The sequence below is a fragment of the Macaca thibetana genome, chromosome 6 (assembly GCF_024542745.1).
Source record: "Macaca thibetana thibetana isolate TM-01 chromosome 6, ASM2454274v1, whole genome shotgun sequence".
Taxonomy (NCBI): domain Eukaryota; kingdom Metazoa; phylum Chordata; class Mammalia; order Primates; family Cercopithecidae; genus Macaca; species Macaca thibetana.
The window spans coordinates 25,326,439-25,343,398 of record NC_065583.1 but is presented as its reverse complement, the minus strand read 5'-3'; the positions used below and the strand labels follow the sequence as shown (position 1 = coordinate 25,343,398).

Genomic DNA, 16,960 nt, shown 5'->3' with positions numbered 1-16,960 from the left:
TAGAATACAGTATCTTAGAATGAGAGTCCTACAAAGACCTTAAGATATGACCCACTTGAATATGTTCTTCAGCAATGTCTTAGGGATCTACACAGAGGAGGGGAGGAGCTGGGTTTAGGGCAGGGCTCTGTGCTCCACTACCCTTCTCTACCAGCAGAGTTCTAATCATATTGGGTTTCTGTATTTAAGTTCTATACAATGTCAATATCAGTTGAAAAATGATTTTTCTTTCATAAAAAATTTGAAAAACACTTATCTAATATCACAGTTTTACTCAATGTTGTGCTAGACCCAGCTCTTACCCATTGATGGAAACAAAATGAGCTTATTTCTTCTCTGCTCCATGTTTGCTGACATCATGTTAGTTATTTGAAGTTAGCAAATGCTACAGACAGGGCTTTTATTTTTTTATTCTTTTCTTGAGAGCCAGTTTATCGACCTATAGTTACAAATGAATGTGAAGTAACAGTTCCATGCCATGGCTAGCTAAGGGCATGAGTAGGAAAAGAGCACAAATCTTCTGACCCTGTTTCTAGAGCTGTTTCTGAGATACCCAATATCATAGGAAGGTGAATTAAATTTGCACATGTTGCATGCCTACATGTACCAAAGGCACTTATGTAGGTTAGGTAGTTTTATTCTCACAAAGACTCTGAGAAGTTAGAATACCGTCTCCATTTTTCAGGTGTAGACACTAGTCAGAACAGAAATTTTTTTGGTCCCAAAACATTTATTTATTGAGTGGCAGGACCACGGTTCTCAGATACATAGAGCCAGCTTTTTCCCTTCTACCATACTGACATCTATTTTGTGACCTTGATTGTCACTTCATTGAACACAAATTTCTTTACTGATATACTTAGAAAAAGGTAATCCTTAGCTACCACATAGGGATTCTAAAACCCAAGTGAAACACTGTGTGTGTGAATGCATTTTATAAATTACAAAGTGCTATTAAAATTACATTAGTCTATTAGTCATATAAAATATTAAATCATGATACTACTCTGCTTCAATTTCATATTCATTAATAGCAATGAGAAGCAGTTTAGCATAGCAATTAAGGACACAGACGTCGTCATCAGACAGACTTGAGTTGGATCCCATCTTTATCTCTTACCCACTATTCCACTATGTGATTTGGGGCAGCTACGTAACCTCTCTGTACCTCAGTTTCCTCATTTATAAGATGGAGATAATTCTAAAACTTAACTCATAGAATTTTTGTAAAGATTAAATAATACATGAAAAGCACTTAACCTGGTGCCAGGTGAAGCATTAGCTCTTAAGAAAATTAATTGGAATTAGAATCATTATCTTATTCACTGCACTCACTTAACCAGCCCCATAAGAAAATTGTCTCAGCTCGCTATTTCTTACAGACACTGGCTAGATGACTATTCTTTTATTTTTTAATCAACTTTGAGCTTAATTTGTTTACAAAGCCCTTGAGAGTACTTCTCTTTCAATCCATACTTGCTTTTTTTTTTTTTTTTTTGACTTTCTTTCTTCTCTCATCTTCTCTAAGCCATCTGTCCCAGAACTGTGGAAATCTAGCTTTGTCCCTCATGGCTTAAGCATTTTCTTTGCCTCCTCTTTCTTCTTTTCCCTCTGCCTTCCCATCTTCCTTGAGAATTTGTTGACTGACCTCACATCCATTTAACAAATAATGATGAGTTAATGATTCACAGTGCTTGAAGTTTCATATGTTAAGAAAAAAACTATCTTTCATCTTAAAAGCTATGAAGACATTTCTCTTAAATTTTAAAAGATTCAGATTTAAAAGAGAATTTTAAAGTGATACATAATTTATATTTGATTTCTCACCCTTTTTTGTTTTCTATTTCTTTATTTTTTGTGCTTTTTCTCTAGAAGTAGTTGTCTACATCGTTTTTGATTCTGTGTGTGTGAGATAAAGAGAGATATTGTCATTAAAGCAGCTAGTACACAGTGAATACTTAGTAAATGTTGGCTGCTATGGTTATATGTAAATATTATGCTAATAAAGACAGTCTGTGCATCTTCTCCAATTCTAACCACAAAACATTATATCCATAAGGGTAAAGTCTCCTGAAATAAGTCTAAGTACCTCTGAATGTCTGTGGGAAATCCAATTTAAGGTAGTAAAGCTATCTGAGTCTTAATAGCTGAAGGAGGTTGTTACTTAAATGGCTAGTTTGTTGGTTCATAACATTTTAGGGTACTAGGATCATAGTCTGCTAAAGTGGTAGGTATCTCCAATAAGTAAAGGCCAGTAACAACTTATTCATTAGTAAATGTAGACTCCACAATTGGAATTTTAGAGTTCACTACTAATGTATAAATTAGTCTGGAATTTGTAAATGTTGTTCATTTTAACTTCCTGAAAATATGCATAAAAATGCAGCACAGGCCGTGACATCTACTTTTTTTCAATTAAGTATTTGGGCATCTTTTCTATTGTCACCTTTTGATACGTCCTGAAAATCTTAGCCCACAACTCCTGAAAATCTTCAGAAATTGCAATTCCATGATCATTGAATTGGTGATAAGATGGTTCATGATCCCTATAGTTACTCACAACGAAGAGCAAACAGTGCTCAGGGAAAAAGCCAGTTTAGTCAAAAATATAAAATTAATGAAATATAAACAAAAGGCCAAATTTATAGGAGGCTCACTGTATTGATGAGATTTATTCCAGTTGAACTTTAAGGATGTGATATTCAAGGCTATACTAATCAATATAGCAGTTTAAACATTTTCTGTCTCCAGAAACTTAGTCTATAAAGACTAAACCTGAGAATAAAATTTAGATGTAAGCTACATTGGTTGGTAAGCACTTTAGGTATTTAGGCAGGGCATAAATTAAATTAAAAATTTAAGATTAAGATTTATGAATCAAAATTAACTATAGTATAGATATTGCATTGTATTAAACTGTCTATTCTACTAGTATTGTAATTACCAATGCCATCCCTTTGGGTACAGTTTTCAGGTCTTCTGTCCATCCCTTATTCCATCATCTAACAATTATAGTGTCTACTCCAGTCTAGGCAGTATGCCAGGTGTTGGTGAACACAGATGAACAGAACAGACACATTGCATTGTTCTCAAGAGCTGACAGTCTAGCTGTACTTTCAGATAACTAAGTGATAACAATAAATAATGGCAAGTAGTATGAAAGGAAAATTATAAGATTTTGGTAGAGAACATAGCAGAGGACTTAACATAGAACTGGGTAAAGAGAGAAGAGAGGGAAGAGAAGTCTTATGGAAGAAGGAACCTGACAACTATTTCCTTCAGCAGTTATACAGGAGGCATAAGGTGCATTCCATACACTGCTTTATAATTCATATGAGTAAGATTATGGATTTTTTCAGTTGCATTACTTTTGTCCCTAGATTCATTGAGGTATGATTGACAATTAAATATGGTAGATATTTAAAGTGTGCAATGTAATGATTTGATGATTTGATGTATGTGTATGTTAAGAAATAATCACCACAATCAATCTAATTAACATAGCCATTACCTCACATAGTTACCATTTTTTTGTGTGTGTGTGGTGGGTACACTTGAAATCTCCCTTAGCAAATTCCAAGGACACAATGCATTATTATTAATTACAGTTACCATGTTGACCATTGAGTCTCCAATACCTATTCATTTTGTAAGTGATTATTTGTACTGTTTCACCAACATCTCTCCTTATACCCTATCTACCACCTCCTTGTAACCACCATTCTACTCTCTGTTACTTTGAGACTGAATTTTGTTTTTTAGATTCCACATGTAAGTAGAATCATGCAGTATTTGTCTTTCTGTGTCTGGCTTGTTTCACTTAACATAATATCCTTCAGATTTATCCAGGTTATCACAAATGGCAGCAGGATTTACCTTGTTTTGAAGGCTGAATAGTGTTGTACTATGTGTATCAATCACATTTTCTTTAACTACTCATCAGTTGATGGATGCTTAAGTCATTTTCATTTTGTGACTATTATGAATAATGCTGCAAAGAACATGGGAGGGTAAGCATCACTTGAAGATAGCGATCTTTCCTTTGGATGTATACATAGAAGTGAGTTTGTTGGATCATCTGATAGTTCTATTTATATATTTTTTAGGAATCCCATGCTGTTTTTAATAATGATCACACCAATTTACTTTACTATGAGCAATAGGGGTTCTCTTTTCTGTACATCCTTGCCAATGCATGTTTTTTTGTTTTGTTTTGTTTTGTTTTTTGTCTTTTTGATAGTAGCCATCCTAACAGATGTGAGATATCTCATTGTGCTTTTGATTTGGATATCCCTCATAAGTGACAACTTTGAGTACCTTTTCATATACCTGTTAGCCATTTGTATGTCTTTGGGAAAATATTTATTCATATCTTTGTCCGTTTTTATTCAGGTTTTTTTCCTTCTCAAGTTTTATGAGTTCTTAAATATTTTGGATATTAACCCCTTATCAAATACATGGTTTTCTAGCCAGAGCAATTAAGGAAGAAAAAAAGTCATCCAAGTCAGAAAGGAAGAAGTAAAACTGTCTCTGTTTGTAGAGTATATTATTTTATACATAGAAAGCCCTGAAGACTTCATCAAAAAAACTGCTAGAACTAATAAATGAATTTTGTGAAGTTACAGGATACAAAGTCAACATACAAAAATCAGATGAGTTTCTTTACACTAATAGCAAACTATCCAAAAAAGAAATCAGAAAAACAGTTCCCTAACATCAAAAATATAACTAGAAATAAATTTAACCAAGAAACTGCAAGATCCATACACTGAAAACTATAAAACATTGATGAACGAAATTGAAGAAGACATAATTAGATAGAAAACAGCCTATGTTCATAAATTGGAAGAATTAATATTGTCAAAATGTCCATATTACCCAGAGTGATTTACAGATTAAATTCAATCCCTACCAAAATTTCAATGGTATTTTTATAAGAATAGAAAAACACAAAAATAATAGGAATCACAAAAGACCTCAAATAACTAAAACAATCTTGAGCAAGCAGAACAAAGTTGGAGGCAGCACACTTCCTGATTTCAAATTATATTATAAAGATACTGTAATCAAAACAGTATGGTACTTGCATAAACACAGACACATAAGCCACATAGAACAGAATAGTGAGCCCAGAAATAAACCCATCTGTTTGATGTGTGGTCAACTATTTTTTAACAAAGATGCCAAGATTACATAATGGAGAAAGGATAGCCTCTTCAATAAATGGTATTGGAAAGTTCACACTTTATCCTGTGAGAGATGGGAACTAAGAGTGAAACCAAAACTGTCTAAAGATTGAAGAGTACGTTGTCAAAGAGCTAAATGAGGGCGATTGGAGGCAGACAGTAAATGATTGTCCAACCCAGATGATTGATAATAGAGGCCTGGATTCAATTAGTTTTAAGAGAGGATCCATTGAAGAATTGTTATTGAACATTGTTTTCTTACTTAAGAAATAAACTAGAATGACATAGTTTTGCTATCTAGAGTTACAATGAGTCTGGCCTGTAAATGTACTCTCTAAATCATAAGAATTAATTGTGATAATTAAGTCACTGGAAAAATGGCAAAAATAAGGATAGAATTTGGTGGGCTTTGAGTGTAAACACTTGCTACCAAATCATACCTGTTCTGAATCCATTTAAATATCAACTAATGGGGTGGCTCACAAAATAGATAATTTAGTAATATCTGCTAATATTTGAACATTTGCCATGTAAGAGCACAATGAGCACTTGATGCATGTTCGCTATGGTTATGTATGTAGGAGCCACTTTTACTGAGATTATTTTGTTAAGGGCTTGCATAACCATAGGAGACGACTGCTGTCCTACTTTACAGAGGAGAACTCAGGGATAAGAGAATTTAATAACAGGATCTTCTTCTGATGAAGAAGACGATAATCTAGACTGCCAAATTCCACACCATGGCCAAGAAATTCTAACTTCTACAAATCACAAACATGATGGCAATTTCAAAAGTTTTGCCTTACACAGTTTTCCATAACTGAATGTTAAGAATACCTTCAGGTTAATGGTGTTAAAACTAAAAGGCTGTGAGTTTCAAAATATATAAAGTATATAAAGTATTCACATGATGTGTTGAAATGCAGTGAACTTCAAAAATCTTTCCAAAACCCCAAATATAGTTTTCCAGTGTGGAAATGTTCTATGTTTTGATTTTGCTCTTAAAAAGCAGAAATTGTATTGATACTAATCATGTCACTACAAACTGATGTTTGACTTCACCTTTTACGTTGAGCTCCAATACTGCTGTGGCTCTTCTAATAATAGAATCTTTAAAGTGTTTCTTTAGGATAAAATATTGATGTATGATAAGATCTTAGTGAGAGAGGATGAATGAAGTGGCTCAGAACCCATGATCTCTTATAAATGTGACAAATGTCATGGGTAAAGAATTGACCCATTTATCTAACTGTAAACTCCTGCCAATTCATTATTCTATATGCTGTGTCTGGGAATTTGAAGATATTATAGTAGTTATTTATGAGCAAGTCCCTTTCCTTGGAGTTCTCACAGAATGTCTTTCACAAGTTCAGTGAAGAGACTTAGAAAGCTGATTCTATCAACTCAGCAAGAGAGGTTCTATCTCAATGATAGACACACATTAACCAACTTCATGAGATTTATGTCTAAATTAGAAATACCAATTTTTAAATTTAGCATGAGAAATAGTATCACATGCATAGGAATAGCTAAATCTTCTCTCCCCCTAAGAAGATCTACGCAACAAGAAGGAACATAATGAAAAGGATAATTAATGCATTTAAACTCAGAAAAAGGAGTGTTAGCTAAAAAGGATTCTTTAATGGCAGCAGGCTAAGTCAGCCCAACAGGTATAATTTTGTCAGGGGTACTAGAGACAGTGAAGGTCCTCCCCACAAAGTCTTGTTAAGTACCTTGAGGGTAAGGACCCTGTTTTGTATCTATCATATCTCCAATCCCTGGAACAAATCAACCACTCACTAAACATGAGGAGAGTTCATTGGCTAAGACTCTTTTATTCAGTGCTTGAATGAACTCTTCCTACTTTTTTATGGCTCTCATTTCTTCTATGTATCCATGAATGACCTTTTTTTTTTTTTTTTTTTTTTGGAGACAAAGTCTTACTCTGTCACCCAGGCTGGATGGAGTGCAGTGGTGTGATCTTGGCTCACTGCAACCTCTACCTCTTGGGTTCAAGTGATTCTCCTGCCTCAGCCTCCTGAGTAGCTGGGATTACAAGCATGTGCCTCCTCGCCTGGCTCATTTTTGTATTTTTAGTAGAAATGGGGTTTCACTATGTTGGCCGGGCTGGTCTCAAACTCCTGACCTCAGCTGATCTGCCTGCCTCGGCCTCCAAAAGTGCTGGAATTACAGGCATGAACCACTGCATCTGGCCTCATGGATGACCTCTTGAATGCCACATTCTTTCATTAGGTGTGCCAGCATAGTTAAGTTGGAGTCTGATATGCTCATCAAGTAGCCAATCTGTCTCTTTATGCTTTTATATTTCTGTTTTTGTCCATTTCTTCCTGCTTTTTGGCGGGAAGAAGCAGGGCATACCAATAAAGCCCCTAAGTGTATTTTACATGAAATATGTTTCTTTGTATCTATTATATCAGCACTCCATCCTAAGATATGATACAATGCAGCTTAGCCAGATTGGCCCAGTCTGTTGCTTCTAACAATTTCTGCTAATTACGAGAGATGAGGCTCAGGATGTTAAAACTGTGTTGAAGTTGATCAAAATGGAAGCCTTGGGGAAAATCCCTTACATTAAACCCTACAATCCACTGAAGATACAGGAATGTGTTTCTTCCATTCATTCCAGCAGATATTTAATGAGCACTTGATCTGTTAAGTGCAGGGTTAAAGGCAAATGAGACAAGTTTTGCCTGCCTTTACTTGGAATAACATTCTATTTTTGGACTCATGTTTTAATTTTTTAATAGCCTTATCTATTTACATTTAGTTTTTATTAACTTACTACTTAGGAATCCTAAAAAGGACTTCCTCATTGCTTAAGAAGAAGTAAGGAGAGATGTAGGTAACCAGATAATACATCTTGAAACACAAATTGTATTTTAGGAAGTGAAGTCCCAGCAGAAATTTCCCCTAGTGAGTGAAGAGGTGATACAGCGAATCATCTCCTAGAATCAAAATCTTTGCCTTACGAGGCAGCTAGGTATCAGAAAATGGGAATCTTTTGCCCAATTCCTCTATTATCTATCTGTGTGATTTTGACCATATCACGTCTTCTTTTCAGTTTTCAGTTGTCTCATGCAAGTAATGAAAAGGTTGGACTTGATGAAATATCATTTCCTTTTACATCAGAATATGCCACAGCTCACCATCTGAGAGATTTAAAATTATATAAAGTTATTTTCTCTGCAATCCATTGCAGAAAGGATATCAGGAATTACTAGCAATGTTCATTATTCGTGAAATAATATTTATGAAGCAACTATTATGTGCCAGGCACTGTGCTAGTTGTGGATTTGCTCAACTATGCTTCTCTCACATATCTAATAAACCCCTTCTAAAGATTAAATCATTTGAAATGTATAATGCTGAATTATTTGTCTTTAATAGCCTTTGATGTGTATATGTGTGTGTGTGTACAATTATTGGGTTTTAGGGTTGGATTTTGAGGCTTGGCCTTTAGCATCAACCAGCACTCCCCATTCAAGAAGTGTACCATTAGCTTGGAATTCCTGCAGCCAACAGTTGTCTCTTGTACCACTGAGCACTGATATGATTGTAAAAATAAAGATGAGTGATGCTATGCATTTTTTAAGCACAGGTCTTATTTATTTCTGCCTATTATGGAGTGCTTATCATGTAGTCTAGCCTCCTTTTATTGATCAATAAATTTTATTTCCAAATAAAAATGTGATATTTCAAGAGCTTACTTACATAAGCTATAATGCAATGAGAAATTATGGACCAGAATGAACGTTAAAAGAATTGATCAGTGTTTTTCACTGAAAAGAAACAGAATACATGGAGCCATCTATTCGGCTATATCAGTATTTGCTTCGTGCTCTTTAATTAATTTCTTTTAAAAAGGTATGTTTGCAATACATTTCATTACTAATCACATTAAACTAATTATCAAATGTATGAGTTCCTTCTGAAAGTAATGACTTAGCTTGAGAATTCCTCATTGTGTACCATGTATATATTTGAATTTCCAAAACCGAAGATGACTTCAGTTTAGACACTGTGTCTGGCCAATAGAGATATTCTCAAAATGTTTGGGTCACTGTTTTGTCCCTGAGCCAAACTTCCTGGTCCAGATTCCTTCCATAGAAATGTCTCTTCAAAGTCAGTCAGATAATTTTGTCCTTGGCCGTGGAAAAGTAGCGTTGGATTTACTCTGTTTTGAAGAGCCAAAGCAGAGTGAGTGTCATTTCCCATCAGGCATTATTTACGAAATGAACTCTCAGATGAAAGATTGGCATCGTGTTACTGCCCTAATCATCTGCCATTAGTTTAAGTCTAACTCAACTGTTTTGGGCTTTCATAGAATAAATAAATACTGTTTCTGTCCTTTGCCTAAATATTGCCTCATAATATTTCTGAAAAACAAATTAAAAAAATAAAACCTTCTCTGGGCAAGATACTGAAGTGAGTCTTTGGTATTTTGTCATCCATAATTCACCTGATACTTTAATCTACCCACCACCTTTTCTCAATTTCCTAATAACCCTACTCAGCTGCTCTGGTAAGATGGCGGTGACCCCTTCTTTTTGCCTCCAGGGTTGTTATGGAGCCAAATAGGACCAACTTGAGGACACCATTCTCCTGGTCACAGAGATTTGTTCTGGGATGGATGAGCATGTGACTCAATCTGGAAAAGATCTATTTTCCTAGGGAAAGTGAGCATGTGACTACCAGTGGGTGTCTTACCACCCAAAGGAGAGAGTAAAACTGTGGGTGAAGCCAAGAGAAGCATAGAGAAGAAGAGGGAGATAGAGTCTTGATTACATTTCAGCTGTTACTCCCAGTCCTGCCTTCACATCCACTTCTTGGCTTTACAGTTTTGTGATTGAGTACATCTCTACCCCCATCCTATTTTTTCCTTAGGCTAATTTGAATGAGTTCCGTCTGCTGTAACCAAAAGGGTCCTGATGATCGCCTCTTTTCAGGCTTTTGCTGTAACTGCTCTGTGCCTCTCTCTGTATGACCTTACTGTGTTACCTCAAACTACCCCACCCTCCACCCCAAGTCAGTGGCACAACAGACCACACTCCCTGTATTCACAGCCTCACTGGTATTTCAGGCCTTACAGATTTTGCCTGACGACTGACTTGCTAATATCGCACAAGTCCTTTGGATAAATGTACAAATGGCTTATTAGTTTTTGAGATTGTTTACATCTTATGAGACAAGCTGGTTTGCTAGTACAATACAATATTTTAACAGGTCAGAAAGAATAAATGAAATCTAAAAAGTCAAGATATAGAAAGTTGGGTTATATGCATGTTCCTGTACTTGGATTTTTTTAAAACCTGTATTCACTTACTTAAAAATATCTATTGTGTACTTCCTACAAGCTAGGTATGGTGTAAGGAATAGGATACAACCTGGGGAAAGCAGGCCAGGTCTCTGCCCTCATGGAGAATACTGTCTCTCAGGAAAGATTAACATGAATCAGATAAAAATACAAAGATGTATCTACAATTAAAATAGGTGCTAGTCTCTAGGCTTCTATAACAGGGGACTGTTGGGTCTGAGGGTTTAGGGAGAAATAAATTCTAGAGGAAGTGATAATGGAGGTTAAATTTAAAAGCTGAGTAAGAGTTAACTGCGTGAACACAGAGTGAGGGCAATTTCTAGGAAACAGTAATATCTGTCCAGAAGGTGAGAACAGCTTTTCTTCAATCTCCTAAAGTGGAAAGATACATGATTTATTTGAAGACTTAGAAGAATGAGGGAGTGGCAGCAGATGAGGCTATAGAAGGTGTGAGGGACCAGTTGAGGGTTGCTGCTGTCCCCTTTCAAGCAGTGGTCAGCCATTTAAAGATTTGAGGTCAAAGAGCGCCACAATCAGGTTTATGTTTTAAAAGATCCTGTAACTTAGTAATTCTTAAGTCTGGCTCACATTGGAATCATCTGAGGGGATTAAAAAATACTGTTGCCTGGTGGCCATCTGATTCTAATAGAATAAAAACCTCTGGGGTGGGACCCTGGCGCTAGTCAGCTTAAAAGCTACCCCAGGTGATTCTAACATAAATCTAGGCTTCAAAATCATCGACGTAAATAGTGTGGCAGATGAGGTTAGAACTAGCACCTGTCATAGAGTGGGCCACAATGACATGACTCAGTATAACTCCAGGTTCTTGCCTCCAAACCTAACACGTTCATGGATTGCATCAACAGAAGTATAGCTTCTGAATGAGAGAGGGAGTTGTTCCTGCTCTCTTTGCGTTAGACCCAGTGTACCTGCAAAGTTTGTTCACTTCTCAGCACCACACTCAAGGAGGAAATTAAGGAAACTGAAATATTCCCAGAAAAAAAAGCCATCCAGGTGACAAAGGGAATCTAAACCACAATGGAGAGAAGTAGTTCAGTAGCTCCAGATATGTTTAATCTACAGTCAAAATATCCTTTGAAAAGGATAATGTAGGAATCTCAGTTTTCAAGTAAGTCAAAAGATGTTATTTATTCAATGGGCAAACATGAGGGTCTACTATATACCCATCCTAGACATTGGAAAAATGGCAGAAAAATGAAGTAGACAAAAATCCTTGCCCTCATGGAGTTTATGTTCAAGTGAAGATTGAAGTTTTCTGGTTCATATGATCTTCAATATCATAATTTTTAACCGACTTCTGTGATTAGCAACTATAGAATATGTTATAGGGAGACATATTTTAGTTGTAATTTTAGAACATTAAAAGTGGAAATCTGTGAGAAGCAAAGGGGTCACCATGTATGGAAGGATTCTAGCAGGAACAGCCATTGCAGAAGGGATTCAGGAATCTAATGGTAAGAATAAAAAGTGTAATAGGAAGCAGACTGATGAGGAGTCCTTTGCAAAACTGAGAACCAAGTAGTCCTATCGTATTAAATACTAGCAGTGCTTACATAGTTTGAGCATTTACTGTGTGCCATGCATTTTGCTAAGTGCTTATCACACAATATCTCACGTAGTACTCATAACACTCATATAGGTGGAAAGAATAAAACTGTCAAATTATAATTTTTTAAAAGTTAAAAACGTGACATATAAATATGAAATGAATATGTCAGATATTTTACATGACTCCTTAATTAGTAGGGGAATTGGTGTGATGGTAAGACTGGTTCCAAGAACATTTGAAGAGCTCAGTATTTATAGGTTTGTTAACAAAGGGATGCTAGCAGAGATTGCTACGTTAGAAACAAGACTGGTAATGTCCTGGAGGGCAATAAATCATCACATTTGAGGTTATTTTCTCTACTGGAAAGAAATTATTTGCATCTTTATCAGATAAAAGTCTCCAAGTTAACATGTACCTGTAATAAATCTGGAAACGTTTTTCAATAGCAAACTAATTTCAACAAATGACATTCCCTTTAAATACTTCTTGAGAGGGCCTGTTAAATAATTCCCACATATGATATTGGAAAAAAAAAAAAAAAGACTACATTTTGGCTTTATTTTTCAAGTTTTGCATAACGTTTCTTAACCTTAGAATTAATACATTTTCAGGATTTTCTAGCTAGCAGTAATAAAGCTGGGTTTCAAACTGAGATCTCTCCAGATGCCCACACTGAAATGAGCCATGTAACAAGTCTTTGGGGAGACATGAGGGCAGGGTTTGTGAATCATATCAGCATTGTTTGATTAGGGCTAAGCATCAGCTTGAGTTTTTTTTTTTAAATTGATTACCAGAACATTCCAAATTAACTTCTTCAACTATTTAAAACTTATTTTTCCCCCAAAAGAAGCAGGGCATAAAACGTGAACAATAAACAATAAGCGGTTCATTAGCCATTTGCTACCACTGGCTCTAAGACAAAAGCTGGGAACCCCATGTAGAAATCTGATTCTTTAGAATTTGTAGCAGCTATTTTCTCCAAAAGATTTCTTCCTCAACTTGTGGGATTTTATTTTGCCGTTGTTGTTAATTTAGGGCTTTGCCGTTTCCAAACATGGACATTGTAATTGTTAATAGTCTTCTATTTATAGAATGATAATTTTGAGCTCTTAAGGTATAAAGAGAAAGGCCAGTTCTCTAGAATGACACTTTGTTCAGCCTCGTGTAACTGACTGCAGATTTGATCTTGCTGTTTTTCTTTTCTGTGAGTTAATCTCAAGGAAAGACTTCAGTGTTATGTTTAGGGAATAAATGGAAAGTAGCGGTGTGGCTGGCTTAATGTTCCAATAAGGCTTCAGGACAGTTCTCCAAGTTTAAGGTGATAGGCCCCTATTACATAAAGTTAAAGCAGCAGAAAACTAGCCACTCAAATACTTTATTCTAGAACTCACACTAGATGGGAGAGTACCACTTTGCTTTTAGGTTAGAGAAAAGGTTTGGCTTTTGCTCCATTAAAAACAAACCAAAATGTATTTATAGGCAGTCATAAACGCTTTACACAGATTATCTCACTGAATCCTTAACAATTCTGTCGATAGATTCTATTATTGTTCCCATTTCACAGATGAGGAAACAGATCGAGAGAGGTTAAGCAAGCTGACCAGGGTTTATAGCCAGTAAGATGCAGAGCTATGATTAGACCCAGGCTATCTGATTAGAAGGCTAGATGATATCACCTTCCCAAATTATGCTGCAGTAGAGAAAGCACACAGAAAAAGAGAGCACCAATCCCATTTCCAGCTTCAGCTCTGGTATTAACTGTCTTTCAAACCCTGCACAAGTCATCTCATTTGTCTGGGCCTCTACTTCCCTCTGTAAAATGAAGGGTAGAAACAATTTGGATTGGATGATCTCTGGAGTGTCTTCCAACTCCAAAGATCTGATTCTGTAATTGCATCTTGGCCTTAGATGTGCACACACACCTCCCCACACTGACCCCCCACCCCACTGCTTCCTGAGGTGAAAATCTAATCCTGCTGAAAGCACCCACTGTAATTTGATGCTAAACTCAAGACCCCTGAATCCTATTACTTACAACATCCCCTCAAGAACATACAACACTTAAACTCTGGCAAGCCAGTTCTTTAGAATAAGTTGCCAATGGGATGTGATTTTTGGAAGTAAAATGTTAATAGCAAAACAGAAAAAAGAAACAGTTCAAAACAAATGTTCCTGTCTCTTTAAATCACCTCTTTTCTATAATGTTACCTTGACAACTTAGTCTGGCTCTTTAGATATGGGGGTTTTTCAGTGTGGGAGAAGAGGGGTGTCCTCCTCCTGTTTTGAGGTTGCATGGAAAGGGAAAATGTCAAAGGCAGAGCACCAAATCCAACAGAATGTACACAGGGCATCATGAGGGAGTGTCATCCAGAAATACTCACAGGTGCACAGAATTAGGACGCATTCTGATTCAAAGTACATTCTTTTCTATTTTCCATAACCATAACACACATTGCAACAGCCTATAAAATGTTACATTTTTGGACCAGCACTTTTACAGAGCAGAGAGCAACAAAAGTGCCTGAAAAATAATTGCATTATTTTTAGTTGCTGTAGCAAAAGATGTACATATCAGGTTGAGGGGACAGCTCCGAAGAACTGTACCAGTGTGGAAATGCTAAAAATATTGCTCCCCCTCCAGCAATTGAAATTTTGAGCAAAGACTTAGGAAGCGGCAGGTAGGGAGAACAAATTAGAATTTACATCTCTCAGCTGTAATAAGCTTGTTATCAGGACTGGCAAGAGCTCAGGGGGCTGACAGGGGTCAGCTGGGGACTCAAGGGTAAGGAGCAAGTGAAAAAGGAGCAGTGTTGAGCAGAAGAAAGAGAGGACTTATCTCCAGTATCTAGCACTACAGAGCAGAGGCTGTGTGGAGAATGGCTGAAAAATCAGAATTGGTTGTAGAAGCAGTTTTCTTTCTGGTTGTGAGTATGAGCCCGGCAGACACCGTGAGCGCTGTTGCAGGGGAGTGAGCCGCTGCTTGACACATGTGTTTCCCATTGATAACTGGAGACAGCCCAGTAGCTGTGAGTCGGTCTGACAAAGTCATACTGAAGTACAGAGTACGGTTTCAAAGCAGACAGAAAAAGAACGGGAATGCTGTTCAGGAAATTCTTCAGGCATGGGCAGGGACTTGGCTGCAGTTCTGCAGTTGGAAAATCTGACTGGGGCAGCTTCTGAGCACAGGCTGGGCCTGCTCACACTCAGCGGGCCGAGTGGCCACCTCCTTCAGAGCTGCTCAGCACGCCCTGGGATCACGGGCGGTTTTCATCGGCCGGTTTGTGAAACGGACAAGAGAGGTAGGGTACTGTTCAGTTCTTGCGTTTGCACGCGTCTGTTCACTTTCTAAGCTGTCTGCCTGCTATGTTTGCAGCCACTCCGAGTTTTTAGTGTGTGCATGTGTGTGTGTGTGAATTAGCAAGTTAGAACTCGGTCATGTAAACAATTGGCGTGGGGCTCCAATCTGTGCGTTTCCCCCTTTAAGGTCTGATTTTCGGCAGGGCAGAGACTTTTTTTGAAAGTTAGGATTTAGCTGGCAACATTATTGTGTAAAGAGAAGTATGTGAATTCCTTATGTTGTCACCCTGCTCCAACCATCTGTAACTTTTCCTTTCTGCGTGGAAGGGCCGTTCACTGGCAAGGAAGATAATTTTAGATGAAACTGTGTACTTTGCTTCACAAGAGTTTTAACGGGGAGGTTTTTCTTTTTTCTTTTTTTTTTTTTTTTTTTTTTTACATAGCAGAAAATGGCTCTCATTTAGGAGGGAATCAGAGTTTGAAGTTTCTAGGTTGGATGACACTTTCAGAGTGTCGAAACAGATATGTGTGTATGGATTTCTAAAATCTTTTCTATAGGAGTTTGACTGTCATTATCTGGGATTTGACTGTCAGTGATATATTTGCCTAGAAGTATGCTGGATCAACGTTTGTAATTCTGTTCCTATAATCATTTCTAATTTTCTCACTTGAAGTAATTTGCAGTTTTACTCTCAAAAACACTTCTGTATTTTAGGAAACATAGATAATAAAAAAGTAACAGAAAATGGCAGTTTACTCAAAATACTTCTTAAAGGACAGAGACATAATGGTGTGAATTTTATTTCATTGATTGCTTGGTCTTATTTTGCACCTTACTGAAAAAGAGCTTTTTATAAAAATCAAAGTTTTGAAAATTTTCAGCACAACAGGGGTCTCAGTTTTCTTCCTCAGTTTTGGTGCTTCCTCATCAACTCTTGCAATACAGACATTCTGTCATTGGAAAGCTATACCTTGTTTTAAGTACAGCATTTAGCAAACACACAATACAATGTCATTGCATTTGAGAGACTGGTTCGGCCCAAAGCCAAGCTAAACCTTACAACTGCTTTACGATTACTAGCGCAGCAATCTGTGACAACATTGGTTTTTTCCGAAGGGGGCTTGGCGAAGAGTCTAGTTGGGGAGATGGACGAATGAATGGAATCTTGGATACTTCTTGAGTAGCTAAGGAGTGACTAGACCTCTTAGGGTAGATCTCTGTGACAACAGGTGTGCATTTACTTGTGTCTTACAATCTTTAAACAAGTAGCTAATAGAAGAGCCTGAGGTTAATGCTGAAAGAAAAGTGGAGAGCCAGCGTTTCTCATTGCTTCCTCTGCATAGGACCTAGAGTGAGAAGGCACACATTCTGTCCTATTGGTAGAAGGTCAGGATTTTCAGCCAGCAATTTTCTTTTTTCTTCCACAGTGTTGTACTTGGAGGAGGGAACTGGGACAGGACTGGCAGCAGGATATCTTTATTCTAAGAGATGGCTCATGAACATTTTCTTTTATTAATTTCATGTTTGTATTGGGGTGGTGTGGGGAGGGTTTGGGGACCTCAGGATTTGAG

The 16,960-nt window shown here is 36.9% G+C and overlaps 1 protein-coding gene across 2 annotated transcripts in view; it reads left to right on the top strand.

Annotated features, from left to right (window-relative positions):
• The first annotated feature begins 14,849 nt into the window (after positions 1–14,849).
• SGCD (sarcoglycan delta) overlaps positions 14,850–16,960 on the top strand; it is a 426,107-nt gene continuing 423,996 nt past the window's right edge. Inside the window, exon 1 of one of the 2 annotated variants that reach the window (XM_050793959.1) lies at positions 14,850–15,390. The gene's annotated coding sequence lies outside the window, so the exon portion shown is untranslated. The remainder of the gene's footprint in view (positions 15,391–16,960) is intronic. The other variant, XM_050793958.1, reaches the window with a different exon arrangement.